At 30.5% G+C, this 14,536-nt stretch overlaps 1 non-coding gene across 1 annotated transcript; it reads left to right on the top strand.

Annotated features, from left to right (window-relative positions):
- The first annotated feature begins 1,961 nt into the window (after positions 1-1,961).
- Positions 1,962-2,067, top strand: LOC121223918 (small nucleolar RNA R71). The gene has a single exon (XR_005921384.1). It is a non-coding gene; the product is annotated as a small nucleolar RNA R71 (small nucleolar RNA).
- Positions 2,068-14,536: the final 12,469 nt, after the last annotated feature.

Below are 14,536 nucleotides of genomic sequence, written 5' to 3'. Positions count from 1 at the left end.
ACAATCACAAACAAAGTAGAATAGTCACCCAAATAAACATTTTTCAAATGGGAAAGAAGTACCTTAAGTTCAAGTTTAAGTGGTCCTTGATTGACAACTTCGATTGCATGTATTCACAAGCTTTCAACTCTAACGGTTCAAACCAAGCTAGTTGAACATAATTCCTTGGATTGGCTTCCATCAAAGCCATATGTTCGCTACTTTCTTCATTTTCCAAATGCTCAGACCCTAAAGTGTTCGGGTCCTTCATTAAATTATTCTCTCATTACATAGAAACTAATGTCACTGAACATTCCTTTGTTGGATCGAGAAACCTTATTACTCTAAGAACATTAAATGTTACCTGATCGCCTTGAACTCTCATGGTGAGTTCACCTTTTTGTACGTTTATTAACGTTCTTCCCATAGATAGGAAAGGTCTCCCCAGGATGATCGGCACTTCCATATCTACTTCAAAATCTAAGACAATGAAATCAGCAGGAAAAATAAACTTATTTACTCTTACCAAAACATCTGCAATATTTCCTTCTGAGTATGCTAAAGATCAATCTGCTAGTTGAAGTGTCATAGTCGTAAGTCTTACTTTACCTATTCCCAATAGCTTGAAAATAGATTTGGGCATCAAGTTGATGCTTGCTTCTAAGTCGCATAAAGCTTTACCACAGTAAGGTTCTCCAATATTACAGGGTATAGTAAAGCTTCTGGGGTCCTTCAGTTTTGGAGGTAGCTTTTTCTATAAGAATGCACTGCACTCCTTCGTTAATTCTACAGTCTCATACTCACTAAGCCTCTTCTTCTTCGACAAGATGTCCTTCATGAACTTGACATAGTTCGGCATTTGTTCTAAAACCTCCACCAACGGGATACTGACGTGAAGTTTCTTTAGAACATCCAAAAAATTCTTGAATTGCATTTTCTATTTTTGCTTATTCGTTTGGAATTTTTGAGGATATGAAGGTGTTGGAACTTTTGGTTGGACTAAACAACTTTTCTGAAGAGATAAATCTGCATCTAAAGAAGATGTTAACTTATCCGAATTTACTAGTTTAGATTTTACCTCATCAGACTTTGTAGGTTCTGGCTTGTCTGGTGTAGGAATTTCAACTGTTGGTTGACTTTCCTCCTTCTCAATAGGCTCATCATCAACGACTGCTTCCTTAGGTTCCAAAGTCTTACCACTTCGTAAAGCATCTACCTTGCAATGTTCCTTACCCAAATTTTTTGGATTTTCTGTATCGCTTGGCAAGGCTCCTTGTGGTCTATTACGAAGTTCTGTAGTTAATTGACCCATTTGGTTCTCCAAATTTTTTAGTGTTTCTACTTATCTTTGGATAAAGGCATCATTCTTCACCGTGTACACCTTCAACAAGTCTCCAAACTGTTAGATGACTCAGCTTGTGGTAGTTTTGGAGCTTGTTTATTAAACTATTGAGATTGATTTGGTCTATGTTGCATGTAGGTGTTGTTTGGTCCATTTCCTGTGTTATTCCAAGAAAAGTTTGGATGGTTTCGCCATGAAGGGTTATAGAAGTTGGATTGTGGTCCTTGTCCACTTCTATTCCGGTGTTGATTCCCTATGTAATAAACTCACTCGGGATTTGATGGACAATTCTTGAAAGAATGGCCATCCTCACAATATATGCAAGAAATAACCTCGAATTGACTAGGTGGTTACAGGATTAAAACCGTTAGTAGTAAATTGTTTCAACATTGAAAAAATAGAAGATACCTGAGTTGAGAATGAAGTGAGGGCATCTACTCCATGCACTCCGGCTACTCTTCTTCTTAAAGTTGCTCAATTTTTCAGTCACTGGAAATTATTACTGGCTATCATCTCAATAATCTCGTAAGCCTCATTGAAAGACTTTGATAAGACAACACCAGTCGCAGAAGCATCTACCACCAACCTTGTGTGTGCGTTGACATCATTATAAAATGTCTCCAACTCGATGCAATGTGGAATCCCATGGTAAGGGCATCTACGTAGTAACTCCTTGAATCTTTCTCATGCCTTGTATAGGGACTCGTAATCCAATTGTTGAAAATTGGTGATCTCATTTTGCAACTTAGTATTTTTGCTAGGTGGGAAATATTTTATCAAAAAGTGTTTAGCCAATGCTTGCCAAGTTGATATTGAATGTGGTGGCAATGAATTAATCCATGCTCGTGCTCGATCTCGTAACGAGTATGGAAACAACTTCAATCTCAATGCGTATTCAGTTACACCGGCTATCTTAAAGGAATCGCTCACCTCTATGAATAATCGAAGGTGAAGATGTGCATATTCTGTGTTAATTCCACTAAATTGGCTCATGGTTTGAAGCATCTAAAATATTACAGACTTCGATTCAAATTGTGGTGACTCAATCTTCGGTCTCCTAATTCTCGGATTTAACTCATTAAAAGGGGGCACAATGTACTATCCTATGGCACGATCCTTATCATCAGTAATAAGGATTGGATTGTGAAAATTAGCAGTTCCATTTCCTTGAACATCATTTTGATTTCCAAGGTCCATTTTAGCTTGTCTTTGGGCTAATATTTCGCATCTTTTTTTTATCTAAATGTCTGCTTGATTTCAGGATGTACAAGTAATAAACCGATGATTCAATCTATGCTTATAAACACCTGAAAAATAAATCAAAAAATAAAGAATAAAAAAGAATTAATTAGTAAATTTAAAAGTTAAAATAAAAATAAAATAAAAACCAATTTTTAAAGAATAATTTCAAAAAAATGATTAAGGCAACAGTTCTCGAAAATGGCGCCAAAAACTTGTAACGCGTGGTTTGTGCTACTGTACACAGTCGTTCCAAGTAATAAGTAAGTAAAAGAGTTATCATCTCCACAAGGACTATGTATATTAATAAATTAATTGTAAAATTAAAGTTCACAAGTTAGTGATAAAAACATAATATTTTGAGTGATTGATGTAAAGAATAATTAACTAGATGCAAGATGATCCCTAATGCAATTTAATCTAAATGCAATGTATGCAATAGAATGAATGAGATGGGTTTAGCAGCAAAATCACAAAATTTAACAAGAATAACATGTAAAGGCTAAAATAGTCACATTATTCAACTTAGTTCATTTTCATCATGCTTACAATGTTCCAGAAAAATAATCCAAGACAACTCGATCTTTCATGAGTTTGAAACCAAAATTAAGTCCTTTCGGAATCTTTTACTTAGAAAACATGCATTTTACTAATCATATTCAACTAAGGGTTTCTTAGAATTCATGTGAAGTAATAGGAATGGGTTAGGTTTGAAACAATTTAATCACATAAGCCTAAAAACTATGCAAGATAATAGAGTTATTTCTAGTTATTATGAACCTTCAATTTAGTCGGGTTAGGATCAAAATTAAGCATGCACTTTTCAATTAATGCGTCCATTAGTCTTTGTCTGGTTAGGATCGCTCAAATAATTCTAATGCATTCAATCACGTATGAATGAAATACATACTTGAGTTTAATTAAAAACATGAACGATTGAGGCACAAAACATCATAAACACAATTTAAATAAACTTTTTTTTTTAAATTAATGCAACCATTCTAGCTAAACAAATTTAAGCTACCATTATAGATGGCAAGATAACAAAACATATTGCAAACATGGTTAAAAGTAAACAATGATAAGGATAAAATCTGATTGTTTCGACAATTTTATAGAATTTGATCGAAGTGGTTTCCTCCAATCATCGTGTTGCCCCTTTGCAAGTTGCTTCTCAAGGTGGCCGGCCAAGAGAGTATCTTCTCAAGGTTTTGCTGGTTAAGGGAGAAGGGGATTATGAATGCTTATGTATGGGAAGAAAGGAAACAAATAAAAGAATAAAATGAAAAATGATTTGGAATGAGGTATGATTAAGGGATGATTGAAATGAAGAATGGAGATGGGTATTTATAGTGAAGGATGGTAGGTGTGTTTACTAAAAATAGCATGACAAATCCCTTACGTTTCTCCTTCCCATGGCTGACTATAAATTGTGGAGAATGGAGTTATTCGGTTGCTTGATTCATGCATGATATCATGTTTGAATCAAGCAAGGGGTGGACAATTTTTTAGGCAAAGTTGGTGTGCTATTTTTTGATTTATTTGCAAGTGTAAGGGCCTTCAGTAAATCTACCAACAGTGAATTTTTGAGCATTCCAAATGCCTTTGCCAAATTGGGCTTGTTCTCTCTTGTTTGGACAGTTTGGTGACCCAATTGTTTACCAGACTTGTCCATCAATTGACTCTTCTTTAATTGGATCAAATCAACTCTTCTTAACCCATTTTGCATGTGTTTATCGTCCATCTAGAGTGAAATTGGGCATATCTATACAGCTTTAATTTAAAAATAAATCATACATAATTTCCTTAGTCTAACTGCATTAAAAATAATGTCCAGATCAATATGTAGCATAAAATAATTAAGTTATCTAAAAATTTAATGCAAAATAGCATAAAATCAAATTCTTTATTAAATCATGCTCATTATTGAAATATAAATAAAATTTTCTCAATTAGTAATCAAACACTTGGGATTAATATTATTTTTAAGTAAAAAAGTTGTCATAAACTTTTAAAAAATCCTATATAAATTAGATTTTACACACCCCCAAACTTAATTCATTGCTCGTCCTGAGTAATGTAAAGCAAAAATTTAGATAAGACAATCTTCAATAGGCTTAAATAGAATCCTTAAGCAGAATCAACTTTTTCACATACACATACATCAATAAAATCATGCTCACAAATTGTTTTTATTGATAAGTCATTCATATGTAAACTTTTACACATACACATACATCAACAAAATCATGCACCTAAAATGACTTCTAAAACAAGCCAAAACATTACCCATTCCTCAGGTGCAAGTCAAACCAAATCAATCATTCTCATTCCTTCAAAACACATTTAAACAAGCTTAAAACATACCAAAACATTAAACCTAAGTGCCTAACCAATATTCCCTCATTGGCACCACATTTCATACACCAAACTTATTCACATTCAAAGATTACAAATCCTTACCTTATACACATGCCAAACATACCAATTCGTCCATTCAATTCACATTCAATTCTACCATATTTCAACCACTTTCAAGAAGCATAAGCCAAATAACCAAAGATGTATATATATGGACATATTCAAGCCAAAATCAAAGATATATACACAAGTATGCTTAATCCAAATTTAAACAACATCATTATATCAAAAGAACTTAAAAGATCCTAGTACATGTCATTTATAACTCAACATAAAAATGACAAAAACTTCTACCTAGTTGAAGAGAAAATAGTGTGTGTGCTCTCTGACTTGAACTTCTAATCGATCAACATTTTCGATGATCTACAGGAAAATAAAACAACTAACGTAAGCAACTAGTGCTTAGAAAGCTCGTACAAGTCATAAACGTAAATTTAAAAAATTGGCTCAATTTATACAATTCATGCATAATTTCATTAATAAGCTCATGAGTTCATTCAATTCCTATACACATCACAAATCTCACAAGTTAGTGAGTTCACATATATAAGAACTTGAAACCATATCATATCATATAATGTTCATAAATAAAAATTGCAATTTAATCATCCATCTCATGTCTATAATATGTGACACATTCCATTCAGTGCTTGATACCATACAGCCATTTCATAAATATCCCTTTCATAAGTCAATTTACATATATTCATTTCATATAACTCATTTGTATATCATTTAATACTCTATGAACCATAGTGATATAACAATGGATACGTGGGAAAATGCTCACACGAGCTGTAACTGTAAATGCTCACACGGCCTACTCACACAAGCTGTAGGTCGGGATGTTAGGCTACACGATGTTGCTCACACAAGCTGTGGAGAATCCACAACAAATGCAGGACCTCAACCATCGATAGGACATCAAATACCAACCCCCAAGACTGTAATAACTCCTAATGACATGTCATTTGTACTCTAAGCACTCATAAGGTTCAAACTGGCCATATCTTATCCAAATCATGTAATCATTTATATAATAGTTCATCACCATTACTTTACCATGTAATTTTCTCATTTTCAATCATAATCTTCATTTTAACTAACATTTTAATTTCATCCAAACCATTAGTTTATATTTCTCAATCAATTTAAGCTATACATATCACAAATGATAATAAAAAATTTATCCAAAATAGCAATTAACAACTTAATCAATATACGAACTTACCTAGACAAAAATGATTGTGAATACAAGGCCGTCGACTAATCCATTAATTTAGCTTTTCCACGATTCAAGTTTGATTGATTCATTTCTTGATCTAAATAATATTTTTCATTCAATCAATCCATTCAAACATATCAAATAATTAAAATTAAGCTTATAACCCTTTTTAATATAAATTTACAAAATTACCCCCAACATTTTACTCTTTATGTAATTTAGTCTCTAAACCCAAAACTTATGAATTAATCACATTTAAGCAAAACACAATCTAGCCGATTTCTATATAGTCCCTATTCAGCCCACATATATTAATTTTTCACAAGAATTTCCTATAATTTTACTATTTTAACAACTTGGTCCCTAAACATTAAAATTACTAAAAACTACTTTACAAAATAGTCCTATTTAACAACTAAGCTTAATAATCTTCCATTAAACTTCAAAAACACTTCAAAATCATCAATGGTATAATCTAAAAAATTTAACAGTTTAACAAATTAAACCCCAAGTTAGCTAGATTAAGCTAAAACGAACTCAAAAACATAAAAAAAACACTAAAAACAAACTAAAATCTCATGCCATGCAATTGAAATTGTCTTAGCCGAAAGTTTTCTCTCCCTTGGTTATGGTGTTTCAGTTCTTACATGAAAAAGATGAAGTAGATGGTTTGTTTCATCTTTTGTTTTGTTTTAAGTTTATTTATTTATCAAATTACATCTTTTCCCTTTAAAAATTAATTAAATTTCATGTTACTAGTCATCAAAACCGTCCACTAATAATGAAATAGATAGATTTACCACCTAATACCATCAAGTAAAATTTCTAAAGCCATTTGACACCTTTAATCAATAAAAGCTAACTTTTGCAGCTTTTAAGATTTGGTCCTTTTTACTTGATTAACTATCTAAACATTAAAATTTCTTAACCAAATTTTAATATGACCTTGTAATAATATTATAGATAATAAATAAACAAAAAAAAATATTGACTCACTTGTCAGAATTGTGGTCCTGAAACCACTGTTTTTAACACCACTGAAAATGGGTTGTTACATATATGGTACCAAGAAACCGATTAACTCAATCTTGGCCAATCTCAGCCACTTTTCGACCCTTTCCGTTTCTTTCGTTACTTCGTGCCCAAGTCTCAATGAAACCTTAATTTTAGTCATTTAAACATTTATAAGTACCATTCTTGAGAGAGAGAGAGAGATTATTCATAGATTATTAGATTTTACTTCCATTTTTATAGTCGCTTAATTTAATTCATAGTTTTATTTTTAATTAGTGGTTGTACCTTTTTATTATCTAATTCAATCAATTTTCAGATAAGATTATTGAAGAAGATTTGAGCTTTTATCGAAATAAGATTTCTTTTCTCTTTTCTTTAATGTTTCCTTTGTTATAATTATGTTTATATTATTATTTTTGTTGATGATTGATTTGAATTTAGATATAAACTAAATATTTAAGTTGTGGTGAATAAATGGTAAATTAATGAATTAATAATTAAAATAGATTAAAGATGTAAATAGATGTATGACAAGATTGATTTTTCAATTCATTTTTTCATAATTAACTTAAGTTACAGATAAGTTAAAAAATAAATTAGGGAAGAATGCCACAAGATATTGACTTAATCTTAGTGGTATCTTTGTAATTCTTTGTTGGTGTGGTTCGTCAATTTTGACAGCAAAATAAGGATATCTTGTTTCTTGCTTTGCACTCAACTTGTTATGTTTTCGTGTAAATATTTTGTGGGTAAATTATATTACAGTTCATTTAATTATCAATATCTTTTTTGTAATTCAACTATGAATTTTTTAAATTAGTCACTCAATTAATGAAGATATTTTTGTTCATTTCCATTAATTGTACTAATAGGAAGGTAATATGATAATTAAAAAATTGACATAATAACAAATTTAACCTTCAATTTTAACATATTATATTAATTTACTTTTAATTTTAAAAAATTAACTCTAAAAATTCACAAATAATTTCAATGTGATCTTAATTCTAAAAAATATTTAAAATATATAAAAAAGCATAAATATTTTTAAAAAATATAATAAGAAATTTTAATTTTATATTAATATTAAAGAAAAACCTCCTCTCCTCCCCACCGTCCCCCCTCCTTCTCCCTCTCTGCTGTACCAGCAGCAACAACATTGATGACAGCAAAGCATAAAAAATTAGCCAGAAGTAGTGTTTTTCTACTGGAAAATGACAGCATAGAAGGAAACAATGCTGAAAGGTGTACAAATGACAGCTTCTGATTTTTCATCCTATCCAAGTTGTACATATGGTTAGCATGGAGTTAATGGTTCATCATGCCTCTTCACTCCAGTTGAATGAAACCCTCTATTGCCTGCCACAAACACAACAGATATGGGATAGCTCTTCATTTTTTGAGTTTCACACATAATTACCAAAAAGTTCCTTTGAACATTTGAGGCTTCTGGAATAAGCCAACATCTTATACCCATAACCAATTTGGAATATTATCATCCAAGTATAGGATCTTTCAAAATTCTTGCTCATGACATTCGATTGCACATCTAAGGATAACTGTTGGGATGTAAATTTCATAGCAAAGGATAACACCCCCACATAGGATGATAAATCATGAGAAATACCACTTCTATTAAATATTTTAAATACTAAAATGAAAAAGATATTATTATATCCACATTCTGCTTTCTCTGGAATTTAAATAAAGATATTCTATTTTGAGTACCTTAGAAGTTGGTTTTTTGAAATTCAGATGAGTATGAAGTTTGCATGTTTTATTCATGGAAAAATAAGAGGCTCAAATTTGGGGAACAGTACCGTACATTACAAGCAACTCAATCATCTTCTTACTCTATTTACAAACAAGTCACTCGGCTACAGCCAGCAATACTAAGGAGAAAAGAAGACCATCATACCCAGCCTCTCACCTTCTGCATTATCAACCAACTACCTCCATCAACACATATACAATACTTACAGTTACACCAGCTTCATCAGCAGCCCCCGCCGCAGCCCTCACAGGCAGCGCCACAACCACCTCCGGCGCCACTACCCCGTTCGCGTTTACGAGGCTTACCGGAGTTGGGATGACCAGCGCACAAGAAAATGATGAGAGAGATAAGGAAGAGGGAGGATAAAATCAAGAAAAGTAAGAGTAGGGCGGTAGGGATATGCATTGCTTGGGATGAACTTAGCTTAGTTGCTGAATATTGATGCTTTCTGCTTGCCATGATTTTGTAACTTTGGGGGAGACCAAAACATAAAGTTATGTATGGATGGATGGGGAAAGGGTCACGCTCACGCTTATATAGAGAATCCCACGTACAACTAGACCTGTCCATGACCGTGCCACTCTACTTGACTCAAAGGCCCGCCCAAAAAGTGAGAAGATTTGGATAAAAATATAATCTTAAAAAATAAGTTTGGGCAAAAAAAAATCTGTTTAGAAAACAGGTTGAGTCTCGAGTAAGGCTTTCTTAGCTCGGCCCGGTGTGGCCCAAATATGAAAACAAAAAAAAAACCTACTTTTTTTTACTTTTTTTGCTGTTTTTTTATTATTTTCTTCTTGTTTTTTTCACTATTTTACTACCATTTCACAATTATGTTACTACTATTTTGTTGTTAATATTTGAATATTGTATAACTCTTGTTTTATTGTTAATTTTGTTACTATTTTTCACATTTGCTTATTAAGTTACATTTATCTTAGTGTTATTTAAGTATACATTTTTTTTAATTTATTTTCAATTTGTTGGGAAATATTTATGTTTATGTTTTTAGTATATTTGATGTATTATATTTTTTAAAAATATTATATAAAAATAATAAAAATTAATATGGGCACTCGGGCCGGGTTTGGGTTTTAGTACTTTTTTTCGGTTTGAGTTTGAGCAAAATTTTAGGCTCAGTTTTCGGGCCGAACCCGAGCCTAACAAACGGGCCTAAATTTCTTATTGGGCCCGACCCATGGACACCTCTACATACATGTATCTGTATATGTAATATAATGTATGTATGTAATGATGTCAAACTAGGAGTAATATATTTTTAGATTTTTTAAACATATTAATATTTAGTTTTAAAATTTTAAATTTATTTTGCCAAAATACTTTATTTTATGGTTTTTGAAAATTACTTAATAAAATTTTAAAAACTTTTTTATAAATATTTAAAAAACACAATAATATTTCAAATAAATAAAAAACAATCAATAATTTTTGAAAAAAAATGTATTATATATAATTTTTGAGTCTTTTTCACAGTTTTAAATATAAAATATTTTATTTTATATCATAATTCCAAAAATTATAATTAATTAAAAATTAAATAAAAATAAAACTCAATTTAATTTCGTGTAATTGCTATTTTTTAACATTTATTTCATAAATCGTCCAAATACTTTAATTCGAATTTCGATTTTTCTGTTCTTTTTTCCTCAGTCTACTTTGCTGTGCATTTTGCTTGGAACAAAGTCTATAAGTCTAACTCCTTTAGGGTTTTGATCCCTGTTTTGTTGTTTTTATCTATTTTAGCCTCCTTTTCAAAAAAAAAATTAAAATTAAATTAGTGATTAAATTAATCAAATAATTAATTCTCAATTTGATCTGTTTGTTTAATTTTATTAAAAATAAAAATATTTAAAATAATAATTCAACGATTCAACTAATTTTATTATTTTAAATTAATACTCCAATTAATTCTCGGTTGAATTGATACCACCAACCGATGGAGTCTATTTCTAAAAGCAGTGGTACTTTTTGCCCTCATAACTATGACTTTTTCTAGTCTTCTGCATTGATCTATTTTCTTTTAATAAAAGTTATGGGTAGAAAAGGAATTTGGAATAAAGCAAAAGAACAAAAGCAGATAAGACTGGCAACCAAAACACATATAAACAGTTCATTTATGGAGATAGTTTTAAAAGTATCAAATGAACAAATTATTATTAAATATATTTGCCTAGAAATACGATTAATTCTACTAATTAAATTGAATACCCTTTAGAAATGCATAAAACATCCTCTGTAATTTGTTTCTAAGCATTGCAAACTCTCTCACCCATCACAAATAGCTGCATGCATATTTACTTCGTGTATATATTAATATAATCTTTATTAACATAAAATTTTAATTTCTAAATATAAATATTTGAAAATGTTCAAATATTTATAGTGTTTTGATAACTATAAATGAATGAGTGTAATTAATCAAAAAATAAATCTTTTGGTCATTGGTCAAGAATTATATCACTTGATTTTTGAAAAAAAAATTATAATTATTCAAACAATATTACTTGAATAGTTATAATATTAGATGAATAATTATGTCTTTTTAAAGATGTTAATATTCAAAAAAAGTCACCTATTGAAATATGTTTCTTTGAAGAGACATGAAAATTCCTATAAATAGGAATGCGATTTCATTTGGAAATCACACCAACAAGTTCTAAAAATTCTTTTCATCCTTCCTCATTTTCTAATATTATTAGATTGTTCTATAAAGAGTTGTTACTACAGAAATTTTCTGTATAAAAATTTAGTTTCTTGTTGTACATTGCTTAGTGTTTAATGGACTATTTTTGTCAGTGCAAAATGCAAATACTTAGTGGCTTCATTGTATCCTCGAGGTTAATTTGCTTGAAACTTTTTTGCACACTGAATATAAGTGGGGGCGAATATAACCTTAAAGATAGTGGCTTGATACACGCCTTGGAGCCTTGTCCTATTTCTTCATTTTCTATTCGAGTTATGTTCGTGTGTTTGAGATTTTCCTCACTGGAGATTTGTACTAACAATTTTAAGGTTATATACTTCATGATGACTACCACAACACATGAAAGTGGAACACTAAGAGAGTTGGCTTCCAACTTTCTCAAACTTGATCAGTTTGATAGTGGTAATTTTCGACCATGGCAAAAAAAGATGCAATTCTTATTACCAACTTTGAAGATTTCCTATGTTTTGGATACTCCAAGACCAGAAGAGAATGAAAATAAATCTGTTGTTGCAACCCGAGAAAGGAAAAAATGGGACAATATTGATTACATGTGCATAGGCCACATATTGAATGGTTTGTTCGATGGTTTGTTCGACACCTACTAAAATGAGGTCAACGCTAAGGAATTATAGGACAAATTGGAGACAAGTTACATGATCGAAGATGCTATAAGTAAGAAATTTCTTGTCAGTCGTTTCAATAATTATCAAATAGTTTATGGTTGTTCTGTTATGGAACAATTTTTTGATATTGAAAAAATGTTGAATCAATTTAAGTAATATGATATGAAAATGGATGAAATGATTGTTGTATTCTCCATAATAGAAAAACTTCCTCCATCTTGGAAAGCCTTTTAAAGAAGTCTAAAACATAAGAAAGAGGAAATATCTCTTGAGGCTTTGGCAAATCATCTTCATATTGAAGAACAATATAGAAAGAAATATTAGAACCTAGATTTTGAAAATGCCAAAATGCATGTTACGGAGGAAGTACAGACTACTAAACCATCCAAGAGAAAGTTCAAATAGACTAATAGAGCACCTAAGTTAAAAAAAAAGGGCTCATGTTATTATTGTGATAAGCCGGGACATTTCAAGAATGAATGTCGATTTTTTTTAAAAAAAAATCATCTTCTAAGGCTGATAATAACGAAAATTTCATTACAATGATATCCAAATTTAATATGGCACAAGATGGTAATGCATGGTCGATTGATACTGGAGCAACCAAACATTTGTGCAAAGACAAAAGCATGTTTGCAAAGTTCACACAATGTGAAAATGACAAATGTCTTGTATATGAGAAGTTCTTCCACTGCAGTAATCAAGGGCAAAGGGTCTGTTGAACTACAATTTACTTCTCGAAAGATTTTAATCTTGAATTATATGTTTTATGTACCATAAGTTAGGAAGAATTTCATGTTTGGAAGTCTGTTGAATAAGTTTGATTTCAAACTTATTTTTTAGGCAGATAAGTTTATTCTGTCTAAGTGAGGAATTTTTGTAGGGAAAGGGTATATGTATGAGAGCATGTTCAAACTCAATATTATTAATAAGAATAAAAATAACATTTCTACTTATATGGTTGAATCTTCTTGTTTATGGCATTATAGATTAGGTCATTTGAATTATAGAAAACTAAACAACATGCATAAGTTAGATTTAATTAATGTTTTTAATAATAATATTGAAAAATGTAATACATGCATGTTGACTAAAATTACAAGAAACCTTTCCCCTAAGGTTAAAAGGAAAACAAAGTTGTTTGATTTAATACATAGTGATTTATGTGACATGCATAATACTCCTACATTAGGTGAAAAGAAATTTTTTGTTACTTTTATTGATGATTGTTTTAGATATTTTTATGTATATTTATTGCATTCAAAAGATGAAGCGCTTGATAAATATAAAATTTATAAATCTGAAGTTGAACTTCAGTGTGAATCATTTATCAAGTGCTTAATATCGAATAAAGGTAGAGAATACTAAAATCAAGTTATTTTAAATCCACTGGGATTATCCATCAAGTTTCATCTCCTTACACACCACAACAAAATGATGTAGCTGAAAGAAAATTTAGGGTATTGACAGAAATGGTAAATTCAATGTTACCATATTCAAGTCTTGGACAAATTTTTTGGGGAGAAACTGTTATAACAACTTGTCATATATTAATAGAGTTCCTAATAAGAAAACTAAAATAACCCCTATGAACAATTGCAGAAAATGAAACCAAACCTTAATTATTTGAAGGTGTGGGGCTATAAAGCTATTGCCAAAGTTCCAATACCTAAACGTAAAAAGTTAAGTGAAAGAGGAATTGAATGTATATTTATAGGATATGAACATAATAGCAAGGCATATAGGTTCATGGTAATTGAACCAAATGATTCAATTTCAATTAATACTATTATTAAATCAAAAGATGTTATTTTTATGAAAATAAATTTAATTCTATTTCAAGATAATTACACCTACAACAAGTGATTCATTCTTCAAATGAGAATGAGATTCCATTGGAACAAGTTGATAATAATGATGAATCTTGTCAAGAATTAAGAAGAAGTAAAAGGATTAAAAATGCCAATGATTTTGGACCAGATTTCATTCTGTTCCTTGTAGACGGAAAATGTGAAAGTATATGCAGTAAGATATCTTATTATTATAATATGGAATCTGAACCTATTACATTTGAAGAGGCAATGAAATCTCAAGACTCTACTTTTTAGAAAGAAGCAATAAATGATAAGATGGATTCAATAATGGGAAATCAAACATGGATCTTAGTTGATCTTCCATCGGGTTTCAAACCAAT

This window comes from Gossypium hirsutum, chromosome D11 (genome assembly GCF_007990345.1).
Source record: "Gossypium hirsutum isolate 1008001.06 chromosome D11, Gossypium_hirsutum_v2.1, whole genome shotgun sequence".
In the NCBI taxonomy this organism is placed as follows: domain Eukaryota; kingdom Viridiplantae; phylum Streptophyta; class Magnoliopsida; order Malvales; family Malvaceae; genus Gossypium; species Gossypium hirsutum.
The sequence above is the reverse complement of the archived record's forward strand: the minus strand, read 5'-3'. Positions and strand labels throughout refer to the sequence as shown.